Source organism: Nicotiana tabacum, chromosome 5, assembly GCF_000715075.1.
Source record: "Nicotiana tabacum cultivar K326 chromosome 5, ASM71507v2, whole genome shotgun sequence".
NCBI classification, from domain to species: domain Eukaryota; kingdom Viridiplantae; phylum Streptophyta; class Magnoliopsida; order Solanales; family Solanaceae; genus Nicotiana; species Nicotiana tabacum.
In genome coordinates this window covers 154,591,447-154,607,973 of record NC_134084.1, presented here as the reverse complement: position 1 = coordinate 154,607,973, position 16,527 = coordinate 154,591,447, and the positions used below count along the sequence as shown (strand labels likewise).

General features: G+C 36.9%; 1 long non-coding RNA gene across 1 annotated transcript; it reads left to right on the top strand.

Annotated features, from left to right (window-relative positions):
* The first annotated feature begins 1,355 nt into the window (after positions 1-1,355).
* On the top strand, positions 1,356-12,939 carry LOC107786655 (uncharacterized). The gene is made up of 2 exons (XR_012709946.1): positions 1,356-2,393; positions 5,118-12,939. It is a non-coding gene; the product is annotated as an uncharacterized LOC107786655 (long non-coding RNA).
* The last annotated feature ends 3,588 nt before the right edge of the window (positions 12,940-16,527 follow it).

The window sequence follows — 16,527 nt, the reverse complement described above, 5'->3', positions numbered from 1 at the left end:
CATAACTTTCAGTAAAATAAAATTTGGGCAGCTTATAAAATGATCCATAAGGAATATGAAAGGTTGTAATAATAATTGAGGCACTTAAATATTGGGACTTCTTAGTTTTCTAACGGTAAGGAATATGAATTAGTGTAGTAATAAATGACACATTTATTCTTATAACTACAATAACATTTATTCTTATTATTAAATAAATAAAAAAGTAGAGAAAAAGTCAATAAAAGGAGAAAAAAGATAAATAGAATCATTGGCCAAAGAGAGGTGACATTTATTCTTATTATTAAATATATAAAAAAGTAGAGAGAGAGAGAGAGATTTGAAAAGCTTAAATGCTTAGATGTTGTACCCTCGAACACCTGAAATTAGATTATGTGACCCCGAAATAAAGCAGAAAAAAGAGAAAATATTCTTATAGTTTAAGTAAACATACCTTTATCGACACATGAGTAATTTTGTTGGTCTTGTTATGTTGTAGAAGTTCGGAACTTCTAAATTGGAATGAGTGTTCCTTGAAACTGATCCTGGAATATCTGAATATCACTTTTTTGTGATCCAAATTGAAAGAAAAAACACATGACAAAAGTAGTCTCATAGTTAAAAAGCATATATTATTGAAACAGATAAAAAGAAAAATAACATGTGAGAATAATATATATATTCTTCCTTACAAGTAATAAATCAAGGCTTACCAGAGTGTTGGGGTCATGAAGAGGCTGAAGAACACAAACAAATTCTTCATTATGCTATCTTTACATAAACAGAAAGAAGAAAAAAAAAAGGTGCCGAAAGAATATCAGTTTACATAGCTATTAGTTAAAATGCATCAACTCAGTTACAGAGACAGACACATGTGAACTTACCTCAAAATTTGAGGCTTAAATCAGCTTCCATAACTTTGAGTAAAATAATTTTTGGGTGTAGACATGTAATTTTTTACCCTCCCCAAGATTTTTCGTATTTTAGCATGTAAATATTTAATTTAGGCCTAATATAGCTATTTTAATTAATTTTGACTCTTCTACTTTATTTTATTATAAGAAAATGATAATTACAAAAAAATAGTTTCATTAATGTGTCGTAGTCATTTTTAATCTTGAAAAAATATCAAAAAATAGTTTTGTTTTAACGGTCAGTCTTATTTTAATAATTATTTTTACTTAAGTAGGCTAATTAATATTTTTGAGCATAGCTAGTCATAAAGGCCCAAGTTTCTAGCTCATTCTTTAAGCCCAATACCCAATACCCATTAAGCTCACCCTAAGGGACCTAATACACAAAAGACCTGGGGACTAATTAGCAAAAAATACAAGATATAACCTAGAAATCCCTACACTTTATAAAAGGAGCCCTAGAAAACCTAGCAGCCAGAAGCCATCTTCTTCAACCTTCTTTACAAGACAAGAGAACGAGGCAAACCCTAGAACCCTAGAGCTAAAAAGGAGTTGCGCAGCAGCACTAAAAAGGGGGCAGATGCTTGAAGGAATAAAACGCAGCAGTTGCTGCCCATCTTCTTCCTCAAAATAGCTTCATCTTCTTCATTCAACAACCATGAAAACCAGCTGAAACTTCAGTCAGTAAAACACCCCAAAATCAGCACCTAAAACTCGACAGAACACATCTATTTTTACCTCAAAACGCAGCAGAAATCCAAGCCGAAAAGGAGCAGCAAAACCAGTTTTTTAAACCTCCAAAATCCAGCCAGGAACTCTAGCAAAGCTTCAGCTCGAAATCGGTCTCAAAGTAGCTCAAAAATGAGTTGAAAATAGTCTAAAATCCAGCAACAACGAGCTGAAAAACAGCCCTGTTTCCACACCAAATTCCGGCCAAAAACCAGCATCTTTCTAGCCCCGAAAACCACCAAAAGTCACTCTAGAAACTGTCTGAAACGCAGCTGAAACCTCTGTTCGAAATAGTTGTGTCGCTGCTAAAAAAGACCATCTGAAACACCACTCAAAAGTACCCTTTGAACACCAGGAAATAGCCGTGGAAATGGAGCGAAATCACCATCCCTTTTCTTTGATTGAGGTCGAGTCAATGAGGTTTCTGGTCGAGATCCTGGTCCCGATTTATGTGAGTTTCATTGTATGGTTTTGATCTTGAAGATAATGTGTATTAACTCCATAAATTAAACAAAGTTTGCTGTCAAAGTGATTTTAAATTGTGCAACACACACTTCTGTTACAACAACGTTTCCAAGATCTTTGTAGTGCCGGAGGCATCCTGTGGTTTTTGAAGCGAACCAAATAGTAAGCAGTTCGAGGTCGTAGATAAAGGTTTTAGTCTCTGGCTCATTTGTTTCACTTAAATTCCGGTCAGAATCCGGTGAAGTTTTCGGCGAGATATTCCAGTAGAGTTCTTGTCCGAGGTTTTGACATTTCAGATTCATCGAGGTCTATTTCTTCCTTCCTCACGTTGTTTGTGCTTAATCTCTTTATTAATTTGTTGCTTCTCCCTTTGTTTGGATGTTTGAGCTTCGCTTCATTGCTTTGTTTTGATGACATTCTACTGTTTGTTTACTCCATTCGTTCTTATCTGTTGGTTTACTCCCTGTTCGTATAGGTTTAATGATTAAAATGAGTTTTTTAATTGCCTATTACAATTATTCATTTAGATATAGATGTTTAAGGAGTTTTGATTAACATTTTGGTGGCTTCAAAGTTGAATAAATTTATTATATGAACTGAGTGATGACATAGATAGTAAAACAAGTATGTGGCCAGGGGATCGGATTGAAACTTAAAAGTTAATTGAAATATTTTTACTGCTCTTTTAATTAATTGAACAGTTAGGAGCATGTTTAGGCCGGCCACACTTGAATAGGAAAGCCTTAGGATTTTTGTTAATTTTGAGGCGAGAGGTCGTTCCCATAGTTAAATTTATCCGGGGAATGCCCCGAAGGACTTGTATATATTTTATTTCGGGGAATGCCCCGTAGTACTTGTATTTGGAGGCCAAAAGTGGAGCTTGCAGTATTTTATTTTTATTTTTATTTTATTAGGTGGGGACGACCTCGAGCCCTTTTGTCTGTTTATTTTTCTGTGTTTGTTTTACCTTAACTCGAATATTTTAAAAGTCGATTAGATCAAGTATGCAACCGTACTAGTTACGGGACTCGGGGAATGCCTAACACCTTCTCCCCGAGTCAAATGAACCCCCTTACCCGAATCTCTGGTGCAGGCTTAGTTTTGGAGTCTCAAGTGTTTTGAAAGGAAAAAAATTATTTTAGAAAAATTGTGACCTGACACATCGAAATCAAATGTCAGGTGGCGACTTTGAGTTAATCCTTTTGAACACAAATTTTTGTCACTTTCTAATTGAAAACCCTTTTGAGCTTTATAAAATCCTTTTATTAATTTAAGAGGGTTTAGTGAAGGTTCTGTTAAAAAAGGGGTGTGACATCTCTGGCGACTCCGCTGAAGACTTGCAGGTTCGAGCTGGTACTTGATCTTGTTGGCTTTTAGGATATTCGATTGAGGTGTTTGTTTTCTTTATTTGCTTTGTTTATTTGCTTTGTTTGTCTTATTTTTTTGTTTTGTTGGTTACATGTGTATCACTTTTCTTAATGTGTTATTGCTTTATAAACTGTCATTATTTGCATAACCATGGGTCTTCTTTCTGCAACAAGTCTCGGAGTACGTGTCGCATGCACAAACTCATTGTTGAATCATCCTTAATTTAGGAGGGGGTCCGTCGAACGTATGGAGTGGGTGGAATGCTTGAGCAGCCACCATCGACCATACGCTCCCCCGAATTGCCTTGTTAGTGAACCCCAAACCTAGGTCAGCCCTTAGGTCATTTTTATTTGTATCATGTCATTTAGACCTAGCAGGGCTTGGTCCCAGGCACCGTGTTCCTTTGTAGAAAGTCTATCCAAATTTTGTCAAAATGGACCCGTGGCCCAAAAAGACATTCAATCATCCTTATGTGATACATGTTGCATCTTTGAGGGTAAAAAGGTCATTTGGCGGACCGATACTTGGGAAAGAAGGTTTAAAGACGAGGCAAGTAGGGCCCAGTTATATTTTTCTTTCACTACTTTTTCAAAAAAAAAATGAAAATGAAAAATCCAAAAAAGATTTTACACTTTTTCATTATTTTCCAAAAATTCAAAAAAAAAAAAGAAAGAAAAAGAAAATCCAAAAAGATTTTACAATTTCCCATTATTTTCCAAAAAATTCAAAAAAAAAAAGAAAGAAAAAGAAAATCTAAAAAGATTTTACACTTTCCCATTATTTTCCAAAAACTCAAAAAAAAAAAAGGAGAAAAAGAAAATCCAAAAAGATTTTACATTTTCCAAAAATTCAAAAAAATAATCCAAAAAGAGTATACATTTTCCATCATTTTTCAAAAAGACAAAAAATATGGTTTTTCCAAATTAGTTGCATTTTTTTAAAGGCTTTTTCCCATGTCCAATCTGCCCGAACTACGCATACATGATTCTCGTCTTTTGGGAGGGATACGTAGGCAGCCCACATAGGGTCCGGTCTTCCTAGTAAGTCTTAGGTTCTTGGCTTCCGCGGTCGTAGCCAAATCTTGCATGTATAGCCATATTTGGCCACATCAGCCGTTTTTTTCAAAATAGGATTATTTTCTCAAAGTAGTTTGTTATCTCCTGTCTTAGAGCCTTGAGTCTACAATAAAGTGTCCTCTCACTTCAAGGGCCATTCCTGTTAAATTTGCATGTCTAGCCACTTTTGGGCCATATTGGTCGTTCTCGCAAAATGGGGTCATTTTTGCAAAAGTGGTTCAATTACCCATATCTTAGGATTTTGAGTCCACAACTAGGTGTCATATTACTTTAAGGTCCTTCCTTTTTGAGTTTGCATCTTTAGCCACTTTGGCCCATATCGGTCGCTTTTGCAAAATGGATCATTTCTGCAAATTAATTTTGGGTCATGATTATTGGGAGTTCGAATCCATATAAGCTTTATTGAGGTATGTCCATGTCTTTGAGGTCATCTTTGTTGAGCTTGCACTAATAGCCACATTTTGGTTGCGTAGGTCGTCTTGCAAAAATAGCCTTAATCGTGCCTTGCATGTGTCCAATAGAAGGTGTCGTGGCGTCACATGTGTCTTGAGTCACTAACTCTATTTGATATTATTTTTCCATTCAGGTATATAACAATTTGCTAGAGTTTGAGCACGACAAATACTTCAGGACCATTCTAGTCAAAATCATTGCATGCACGAGCTGCTTGAGGAAATTTTTTATTTTTTTTAGTCTATCTTAGGTTGTCTTTTAATTTTTAGTCTTGTACAGTAGTATCGAGTCTGTCAGTCTAGTTAAGATTATCGAGTCTTTTGTTATAGTACTTCTTGTTTTGTATTTGAAAATCCAAAAAAAATTATAAATGAAAAATCCCAAAAAGATTTTTGTTTCTTAGTTTATTTGTCCATTATTTTTTCAGAACTACGCTTGATCTGATTCATGAGGGACATGATACGTAGGAAACTTACATAGGGTTCGATCGAATCATTATTAAAAAAAGGAAAAGAAAAAAGAGAACGAAGTTATGGATGTGAGAAATGAGAGAAAAGAAAAGAGTGACAATTAGAAAGAAAAGAGAGGAAGGAAAATGAGCAAGCCAAGAAATGCTAGAAAAGAAAGAAAAGAGAAGATTGAAATGAACAAAATGGGGATGATTACAAACGACCTTGTGACCCTCGAAGTCATTCTAGAACCATTAATTGTTGCTAGGGGCATTGCACGCAATGTGATATTTTTATCTGATAAATGTCCTAACGCTAACATGTTGGCTTCGTCTTGCTCCTCTTTGTTACTTTCATTGTCATTATGACAGAGGGTGGTTAGTTTGTGGCACTTTGGTGATTTGTTCATACAACACAAGGTCAAAAAGTAAGGTAGACATGGCTAGCAAAGACTTGGACACTGGAATTGTAGACCCACCAAGGGAGATTGTGGAGTCGGAATCTGAATTGAAAGAGGAGGTCCAAAGGTTGAAACAGCAGATGACAAAAATGTATCAGTCTTGGATCAGGAGGCATCCTCCACCTTCATTCCCCACTAACTACACTGAAAACCCTGACACTATCCCGCCACTATCACAAGACCGTGTTCCCACTACCGTCGACCTTTTCCCTCAACATGCACCGGGCTTTACCCCTTACCACAATTATCCTGGAACTTCCTCCCAAATGTTCCATGCTCCACCAGCCAAAACAACCTTATACCATGCTCCGACATCTGCTCCTATTTTTGTAGCCCCTCCACCAGCTGCTCTTCCTCGATCCTCTAGCGAGACTGTGTTCAAAGTTCCCGATGCCCAAGGAAAGAAACCCAAGGAAAGTTTTAGGGAGTTTTGGTTCAGATGGAACGAACAAGTTGCTCAGGTCAGTTCTACGATTGATAGAAAAGATGTTGTTGAGCCCCGCCAACGACTTGATCCAGTGAGCATTCCTGCTAAATGCTTTCAGCCTCAATACCGACCCCATAAATATCTTCATACTTCAGATAATCCTCCCCAATGCTACTTTCCTCCACAGAATTCCCAAAGTCGTACCTCACCTCCCCAGTACTCTATCTACAATACACCGTCATATGATCCACACTCACAAAACCCGCAACGGCTTGCACCGCCTCCACAAATGTCTTACCCACCTTTATAAGCATATCAGTCCCATACCCGAAAGAGGTTCCAACCAAGGTCGGAGTACAAAATGAGAAGGCAGCAGCAAAGAGAAAAGTCTTTCACTCCAATCGGAGAATCCTACAGAAGCTTGTTTGAAAAGTTAAAATAGTCTGGCATGATTGAGCCACTCATCGGCTATACTCCGGACCCATATGCAAAAGGTTTTGATCCTACTGTATGGTGCATGTACCACTCTAATGTCCAAGGGCATAACATTGAAGATTGTCGTGCTTTGAAAAGGGAGATAGAAAGAACGATTCAAGAAGGGATAATTGTGGTCTAGGACAGTGACACCCAGAACATCACGCAGATTCCTGTACCTGCACATGATGATGCACACTTCATGGGGAAGATGCGTGGTGACGGGGAGTATGAGAATCCTCTTGGGAACTTGCTGACTGAAGTTAATGATATTGAAATTGGTGAAGGTCCCAGTAATTTTGATGTGCAACCTAGTGTCTAAGATATCGAGCTTGGTAATTGGAAAGACACTCCTTTCTTGGCCAACCAGGGAGGAGTTTTGGTGGTTTATTTTGTTGTCATTTCTGTTTGTCCGGGTTATTTCAGGGTTGTAATCCGGATATTGTCTTGTGGCTCAACTCTTCTTCTTCTCATTTTGTCTAGTTCATTTAGTTGTAGTAACTCGTCTAGTGTTATTTAGGATTGTTCCAGGGTTGTAACCCATGTCTATTTTGCTTGTCTTGTTCAAACCCTTTTCATCATCTGTCTAATACTATCTCTTATTTTCTGTTAGTTCTAGTCAATTTTTGTTTAGGTCATTTTTCCTTTTATAGTTCTTCTCATGCCAACTCTAGTGACATGCCATGCACGCATATTTCTCAGCCTGATCTTGAAAGTTAGTCTAATCATGAAGCAATGACACAGTTTTTTGAATATGATAAAAGGATGCATTTGAGGAAACAATTAAAGATTCACGCATTCTGAGACGACCTAAATTTTGAATTGAGTGAAACTGAGGCAGTAAGTCTGGGAAATCAAGAGGTTGATAAGAGCATACAACAAGAAAATGTCTCTCAAGCAGTTTGAGGTAAATCAATTAGTGCTGAAATGCATTCTTCCACATCAAGATAAAGTTTAGTCAAGTATGCTTCGAACTGGCCAGGGTCATTCATTGAGACAAAGGTATTACCCATTGGCACTCTTTGTTTGTATTGATGCCATCAATAGTTATTATGTGTGATTTGTTTTCTTATCTTCAATTGCATGTTTGTACTTGGAATTTTTGAGCTTGGTATGACGAAGGCATTTTATTCTGCTACCCAAACACTTTTATCCTTTGCTACCCATTTTGAGCCCTAAGTTTTTATTTCATACCCCTCTTTTGGAATCAGAAATAGAGTAGGAACTAGAAAAGGAAAAGAAAAGAAAAAAAGAAAAAAAAGGAAAAAAAAAAGGAAAAAAAAAAGGAAAAAAAGGACAGGAAAAAAAAGGAAAAGAGAAAAAGAAAAAAAAAGAAAAGAATGAAAAAGAAAAGAAAAATTTCTTTTGAACTACGTTCGACCTGATTCTTGTCACCACAAGATACGTAGGCAGCCTTACGGTTCGGTCGCATCAAATAAAATATTTCATGATCCCCGAAGTCAAGAGTGGGGCAGTTTTTCCTAGAAATCCCATCAAAGCAAAAATCCAAAAAAAAATCCCCAAACTCCAAGAAACTGGGGCAGAAGTTTTAATTTTGCCAAAGGCCTGATTCCAAAAGTTGTAATTTTGAACCCTTTTCATCTTAAATTATTTTGAGCCTTCATACCACCCTTTCTTTCCAATCCTATCCAAAAGCCTACATTACGGTCCAAAGAAAGACCTTCTGACCAATCTTTGAGAATGCCAAATGAAGTGTGCGGTGAAAGTATGATATTCCTGCATCACGGGTAATACCTTTGTTCTCAACACGATGAGAGAAAATGATAAAATGAGAGAGTCTTATCGGTGAAAACCCTCAGGGGCACCGTAAGGTGACAGTGAGTTGAGAAAAGAGCAAAATGAGAGAGGCTTGATGGTGAAAACCCTTTAGGGCACTACAAGTCGACTGAGGATTGTGGATCAAATAGGACAACTGGAGCGTCGAAGCCCAGTTTCACAACTTAGAGGTACAACAAGTGTTGAATATTAGACTTCCTTGAGAGATTAGGCCACTTAATCTAAAGGTGCATGTCATAGTCATTAGGGTTGGTATCCACATCTGATAAGTTTCTACTTCGTAGTTTTCTTGTTAGGTATCATCTCTTTCCCTTGTCCTTTATTTTGTTCCGCTCGTTTTGTTTGAGTCTCTTCTTGAGTCTGTTTTGTCAGAACAAGTGAGAAATGACTTCAAAATTTGCTACCAGCTTTCCAATTCACAAAACGAATTTGACTAGCACATCAAAGTGGCATGAGTCGGGGAAAAGTGGTATGCATATTGAGTTGGTAACAATCAACATGCTTTGGGATTCATGTGAGAAATGCAAGAGTTCGGTAAATGTCAATCTATGAGCAAAATGCAACAGATAGAGGATATTGGGAACGAATGGAGCAGAGGAGTTTTCTGTGATAAGGGTTGAAAGAAAATGGGCAGTAGATAACAGTCGAGGTCGTCTAGGTTGAAATCAAAGTTATCTTGGCAGTGGCAGAAGCAGACACTCAGCAATGATGCCACAAACTAACCACTATGTTTTCAAACTAACAAAATTTTATTCGTCTAAAACAGGGCAAGAAAATTTGTTAATCCACAGAGACCCTCCCATGAAGAAGGCATGGCTCAGGGGCAAGAAATTTTGTTCAGAATCCTCCAAGAAGAGAGCATGGCTCAGGCACCCACTTGGATAACGAGGAAATACAGTTCAAGTTTTGGAAATCAGGCGCCCACCTGGATCACAAGGGAATACAATTCAAGTTTTTGGTAATCAGGCACCCACCTGGATAACGAGGGAATACAATCAAGTTTTTGGCAATCAAGCACCCACCTGGAAAACGAGGGAATACAATTCAAGTTTTTGGTAATCAGGCACCCACCTAGATAACGAGGGAATATAATTCAAGTTTTTGGCAATCAGGCACCCATCTGGATAACAAGGGAATACAATTCAAGTTTTGGTCGGAGGTGCCTACCTGGATAACGAGGGAATATAATTCAAGTTTTGGTAAGCCTGGATAACGAGGGAATACAATTCATGTTTTTGGCAATCAAGCACCCACCTGGATAATGAGGGAATACAATTTAAGTTTTTGGTAATTAGGCACTCACCTGGATAACGAGGGAATACAATTCATGTTTTGGTAATCAGGCGCCCACCTGGATAACAAGGGAATACAATTCAAGTTTTTGGTAATCAGGCACCCACCTAGATAACGAGGGAATAGAATTCAAGTTTTTTTGCAATCAGGCACCCACCTGGATAACGAGGGAGTACAATTCAAGTTTTTAGCAATCAGGCGCCCACTTGGATAACGAGGGAATACAATTCAAGTTTTTGGTAATCAGGCACCCACCTGGATAACGAGGGAATATAATTCAAGTTTTGGTAATCAGGCGCCCACCTGGATAATGATGGAATATAATTCAAGTTTTTGGTAATCAGGCGCCCACCTAGATAACGAGGGAATACAATTTAAGTTTTTGGAAATCAGGCACCCACCTGGATAACGAGGGAATACAATTCAAGTGTTGGCAATCAGGCGCCCACCTGGATAACGAGGGAATACAATTCAAGTTTTTGGTAATCAGGCATCCACCTGGATAACGAGGGAATAAAATTCAAGTTTTGGGTAATCAGGCACCCACCTGGATAACGAGGAAGTACAATTCAAGTTGATGGTAATCAGGCGCCCACCTGGATAACTAGGGAATACAATTCAACTTTTTGGTAATCAGGCGGCCACCTGGATAACGAGGGAATACAATTCAAGTTTTTGGTAATCCGGCGCCCACCTGGAGAACGAGGGAATACAATTCAAGTTTTTGATAATCAGGCACCCACCTGGATAACAAGAGGAATATAATTCGAGTTTCAAGTTAGTAGCAGGCACCCACGTGGAGAATGAGGGAAGATATTTCAGAGCTCATTTCAGAGTCATTTCAAGTTTCAAGTCAGTAGCAGGCACCCACCTGGAGAACGAGGGAAGTTATTTCGAAATTCAATTCAAGTTATAAGTAGCAGAAGCTCGCGGCAAGAATGCGAGTCAAGACGTGGTTGAAGTCACGAGCGCTACATGTCCGGTCTTGATCCAAAAAAGCTGAAGAACAATGAACTAGCACCTGCAACTAACGAGCGTCAAGGTTCAAATCTAAAGTCTGGATGAAGAACCATTCAATGCTCAAGATCAAGCTTCAGAAGACTTATATATAGGACTTTTGTAACTCATAGCTGACAGGCTTAGTTAGTCTTTTTCATGTATTGATTTCTGATGTAATAACAGGACCGCGGACCGGAGCCTCGGCGGAACGGCACCTCGACTGGCTCTCTACCTCGGCATACACCATCATCTCACTCACTTCTGAACTACACGTGGCCTGATTCTTTTATAGCCAAGGATATGTAGGAAGCTCAGATACCAGAGCTCGGTCACATTCCCCTTTTCTCTTAGTTTTAGTCTCTCCAAATAAGGGTCGGGTCAAAAAAACTTGTCTAGTCGTTCTTTGTCCGAAAACTCTTCGCGTTTCCAGTCAAAGAGGGGCAGCTGTAGACATGTAATTTTTGACCCTCCTCAAGATTTTTCGTATTTTAGCATGTAAATATTTAATTTAGGCCTAATATAGCTATTTTAATTAATTTTGAATCTTCTACTTTATTTTATTACAAGAAAATGAGAATTACAAAAAAAAATAGTTTCATTAATGTGTCGTAGTCATTTTTAATCTTGAAAAAATACCAAAAAATAGTTTTGTTTTAACGGTCATTCTTATTTTAATAATTATTTTTACTTAAGTAGGGCTAATTAATATTTTTGAGCATAGCTAGTCATAAAGGCCCAAGTTTCTAGCCTATTCCTTAAGCCCAATACCCATTAAGCTCACCCTAAGGGACCTAATACGCAAAAGACCTGGGGACTAATTAGCAAACAATACAAGATATAACCTAGAAATCCCTACCCTTTATAAAAGGAGCCCTAGAAAACCTAGCAGCCAGAAGCCATCTTCTTCAACCTTCTTCACAAGACAAGAGAACGAGGCAAACCCTAGAGCCCTAGAACCCTAGAGCTAAAAAGGAGTTGCGCAGCAGCACTAAAAAGGGGGCAGATGCTTGAAGGAATAAAACGCAACAGTTGTTGCCCATCTTCTTCCTCAAAACAACTTCATCTTCTTCATTCAACAACCATGAAAACCAGCTGAAAATTCAGTCATTAAAACACCCCAAAATCAGCACCTAAAACTCGACAAAACACATCCATTTTTACCTCGAAACGCAGCAGAAATTCAAGCCGAAAAGAAGCAGTAAAACCAGTTTTTTAAACCTCCAAAATCCATCCAGGAACTCCAGCAAAGCTTCAGCTCGAAATCGGTCTCGAAGTAGCTCAAAAAATGAGTTGAAAATAGTCTAAAATCCAGCAACAACGAGCTGAAAAACAGCCCTGTTTCCACACCAAATTCCGGCCAAAAACCAGCATCCTTCTAGCCCCGAAAACCACCAGAAATCACTCTCAAAACTGTTCGAAACGCAGCTGAAACCTCTGTTCGAAATAGTTGTGTCGTTGCTAAAAAAGACCACCTGAAACACCACTCAAAAGTACCCTTTGAACACCAGGAAACAGCCGTGGAAATGGAGCGAAATCACCATCCCTTTTCTTTGATTGAGGTCGAGTCAATGAGGTTTCTGGTCGAGATCCTGGTCCCGATTTATGTGAGCTTCATTGTATGGTTTTGATCTTGAAGATCATGTGTATTAACTCCATAAATTAAACAAAGTTTGTTGTCAAAGTGATTTTAAATTGTGCAACACACACTTCTGTTACAGCAACGTTTCCAAGATCTTTGTAGTGCCGGAGGCATCCTGCGGTTTTTGAAGCGAACCAAATAGTAAGCAGTTCGAGGTCGTAGATAAGGGTTTTATTCGCTGGCTCATTTGTTTCACTCAAATTCCAGTCAGAATCCGGTGAAGTTTTCGGCGAGACATTCCAGTAGAGTTCTTGTCCGAGGTTTTGACATTTCAGATTCATCGAGGTCTATTTCTTCCTTCCTCACGTTGTTTGTGCTTAATCTCTTTATTAATTTGTTGCTTCTCTCTTTGTTTGGATGTTTGAGACTACGCTTCATTGCTTTGTTTTGATGATATTCTACTGTTTGTTTACTCCATTCGTTCTTGTCTGTTGGTTTACTCCCTGTTCGTATGGGTTTAATGATTAAAATGAGTTTTTTAATTGCCTATTACAATTATTCATTTAGATATAGATGTTTAAGGAGTTTTGATTAACATTTTGGTGGCTTCAAAGTTGAATAAATTTATTATATGAACTGGGTGATGACATAGATAGTAAAACAAGCATGTGGCCAGGGGATCGGATTGAAACTTAAAAGTTAATTGAAATATTTTTACTGCTCTTTTAATTAATTGAACCGTTAGGAGCATGTTTAGGCCGGCCACACTTGAGTAGGAAAGCCTTAGGATTTTTGTTAATTTTGAGGCGAGAGGTCGTTCCCTTAGTTAAATTTATCCGGGGAATGCCCCGAAGGACTTGTATATATTTTATTCCGGGGAATGCCCCGTAGTACTTATATTTGGAGGCCAAAAGTGAAGCTTGCAGTATTTTATTTTTATTTTTATTTTATTAGGTGGGGACGACCTCGAGCCCTTTTGTGTATTTATTTTTCTGTGTTTGTTTTACCTTAATTCGAATATTTTAAAAACCGATTAGATCAAGTATGCAACCGTACTAGTTACGGGACTCGGGGAATGCCTAACACCTTCTCCCCGAGTCAAATAAATCCCCTTACCCGAATCTCTGGTGCAGGCTTAGTTTTGGAGTCTCAAGTGTTTTGAAAGGAAAAAAATTATTTTAGAAAAATTGTGACTTGACACACCGAAATCAAATGTCAGGTGGCGACTCTGAGTTAATCCTTTTGAATACAAATTTTTATCAATTTCTAATTGAAAACTCTTTTGAGCTTTACAAAATCCTTTTATTAATTTAAGAGGGTTTAGTGAAGGTTCTGTTAAAAAAGGGGTGTGACATTGGGCAGCTTATAAAATGATCTATAAGGAATATGAAAGGTTGTAATAATAATTGAGGCACTTAAATATTGGGACTTCTTAGTTTTCTAACGGTAAGGAATATGAATTAGTGTAGTAATAAATGACACATTTATTCTTATAACTACAATAACATTTATTCTTATTATTAAATAAATAAAAAAGTAGAGAAAAGGTCAATAAAAGGAGAAAAAAGATAAATAGAATCTTTGACCAAAGAGAGGTGCCAAGTTATTTTTTCCATTCCCTCTTTTATATATATAGATTTTACTGGTCATCAAATCATGTTGAATATTTAGAAGAAGAAAAAACGGATACTTGAGCAATGGAAGATCACAAGAAGAAAAAAAATGTATATCTTAATTATCTTCATATGGTTTATGGTTTGCATTTGCTTACCATTTTTATTTAATTTGTTTGGAATTTACGGCAAGTTTTATTTTGTGTCTCGTACAACTGATACTAGTTGTATGAGATTCTTTTTGCCTCATAAATTTGTGGACCTCAATCTTATACTTTTGAGTCCACAGAAATTTGGGTTCACAAAATTGTAAGACAAAAAAGTTATCTCATACAACTAATATCAGTTGTATAAGACACAAAATAAAAAAATTCGAAATTTACAGGTAGAACTTTCTCTTGTGTCAGCTTCAATATTCTTAATATTTTACCTCGGTCTTTCCACTTTTATAATATTAGTAGACATATAGATAGAAAATCAACTTATTTTATTATTTACAATAGCTTTTGGTAATATTAGATTCAAAATACTCGTGTAACGTACGAATATAGAGACTAGTATATATATATATACTATATTAAAAGTGGGAACCCCAAAATTAAAAAGTTAAATTATCGAATTGCCCCTTTAGTTAACACAATAAATATATATATACCTTTAGACACTTAATACGAAGAGACGCCTCCTTCAGGCACTTTTAATTTACTGTCCCCAATTATATTAACCTATAAATAATAAATATCCTATGTAATTTAGAAAAGGAAAAACCTGCCATGAGACATCTACATAGAGACGCCTTTTAGGGTGTGTTTGGTACGAAGGAAAATATTTTTCAGAAAATATTTTTTATTTTTTTTATGTTTGGTTGACTTAAATGTTTTGAAAAATATTTTTCTTATGAACTCATTTTCCTCCGATTGGAGGAAAATGTTTTCCTTGTCAAGAGAAAGGAAAAACATTTTTCAAAACTCCTTCTCAACCTTACCCACCCTCACCAACCCAACCCACCCCCTCTCTCCAAAAAAGACTTCTTCTTTTTTTCAAATTTCAATTTTTCTATTACCACCCACCCTACTAACCCTCCACTCCACCCCCCACCTCCCGCACCTCCTGCAAAAAAATAATTTTTTACCTTTTTTTTTGCAATTTTAAATTTCTGTTTTTTCGTTTTTCTGAACCATTCATCCCCTCACCCCTCACCCCTCACCTGCCACCCCCACCCAGTCCCCACAATTTTTTTTTTTACTTTTTTTTTTTGTAATTTTAAATTTCTATTTTTTTTCGTTTTTCTGCACCACCCATCCTCTAACCTCTCCCCCCCCCCCCCCAAAAAAAAATATTTTTTAAATATATTTTTCAGCTTTAGTCTTTTTATTTATCGGCTTAAAGGTTCAAATTTTATAAGTTCCAAAGTTATGAATTCGGAGGTTTATGTGTTTGGGAGTTTACGGGTTTAGAAATTATAAAGTTTACGGGTTTGAAATTCTTTGGTTTCGAAAGTTTAGCGGTTCGAAAGTTTATGAAATTTGTGGGTTCGGAAGGTTGCTGGTTTGAAAGTTTATGACTTCATGTTTATTATATTTAAATTATTTATGAATACTCTTGAGAAGTCATTTTCCTTAATTTGCGTACCAAACACCGAAAAATAAATAAGATTTACTTGTGTTTCCAAAAAAATATTTTCTTGAAAAATATTTTCCCCGGAAAACATTTTTCGTTATACCAAACACATCCTTAATCTTTAGAAAAGAAAGGCCTACAAAGAGACACCAGGCTTCAGACGCATGTTTTCAAAAAAACATGATTTTCCATCAAATCCCCCATGGTAATTTCTACTCACGCTTGGATCTTTTATGTTAATGCTTCAGGTTCGGCCTTTTACTGCTCCTTCACTATACTGATCTTTCTCTTCAACCATTGTTTTCACAATTTTCTTCTCTTGTACTTAATCGTTAGGTTTTCGGCCCTGGTATTATTCTGTCCATTACCCTTTCCAGAACCCACTTGTGAGATTATACTGGGTTGTTGTTGTTGTTGGTACTATTCTGTCCATCTATCTTCCTGTCTAAAGCGATATTCTCTGGCTAAAGATTGACTTGCAATCTCATCTGTACTTAAATTTTTTGTTGCTTTTTCTATAATTGAGTAATTTGGAAGCTAGTTGGTTCATAATGATAAAGAACTAAACAAGTTAATGAATTAAAATTTTGAATGAAATAGATCTGAGATAAGGAATAAAACATGGTCTATTTATTGAGATAAGTGAAATCTCAAATCAAATAATACAAGACTTCGTTCAATTTCAAACATTATAATTGACATCCTTATACACGATATAAATTTTGACTTTATGAATTCTTTTGCCTATTGTATATGTTACTCATGATGTAACCAACGCATGTTGTTACCTTGGACGTTGGAAAATTTTTGATGTTAGAGATGTTTGAACTAA